Source organism: Brassica oleracea, chromosome C5 (assembly GCF_000695525.1).
Source record: "Brassica oleracea var. oleracea cultivar TO1000 chromosome C5, BOL, whole genome shotgun sequence".
In the NCBI taxonomy this organism is placed as follows: Eukaryota; Viridiplantae; Streptophyta; class Magnoliopsida; order Brassicales; family Brassicaceae; genus Brassica; species Brassica oleracea.
The window spans coordinates 9794233-9794572 of NC_027752.1; positions in this window are offsets into that span (position 1 = coordinate 9794233).

Below are 340 nucleotides of genomic sequence, written 5' to 3' on the forward strand. Positions count from 1 at the left end.
TCATATATTCCAAACCCCAAACCCGAAACCCCAAACCCGAAACCCAAAACCCCAACCCCGAAACCCGAAACCCGAAACCTCATACCCGAAACCTCGAACCCCAACCCCCAAACCCGAAACCCGAAAGCCCAAACCTGAAACCCGAAACCCAAACCCCCATCTTTAATTTTCTACTTCATATATTCCAAACCCCATATTTAATTTTAAGTTTCGTCGTTATTTTTAACGAGTGTTATGGTTAAATCCCTAGAACCCCAAACCCGAAACCCGAAACCCGAAACCCGAAATCCAAAACCCGAAACCCGAAACCCCGAACCCCTAAACCCGAAACCCCAAACTC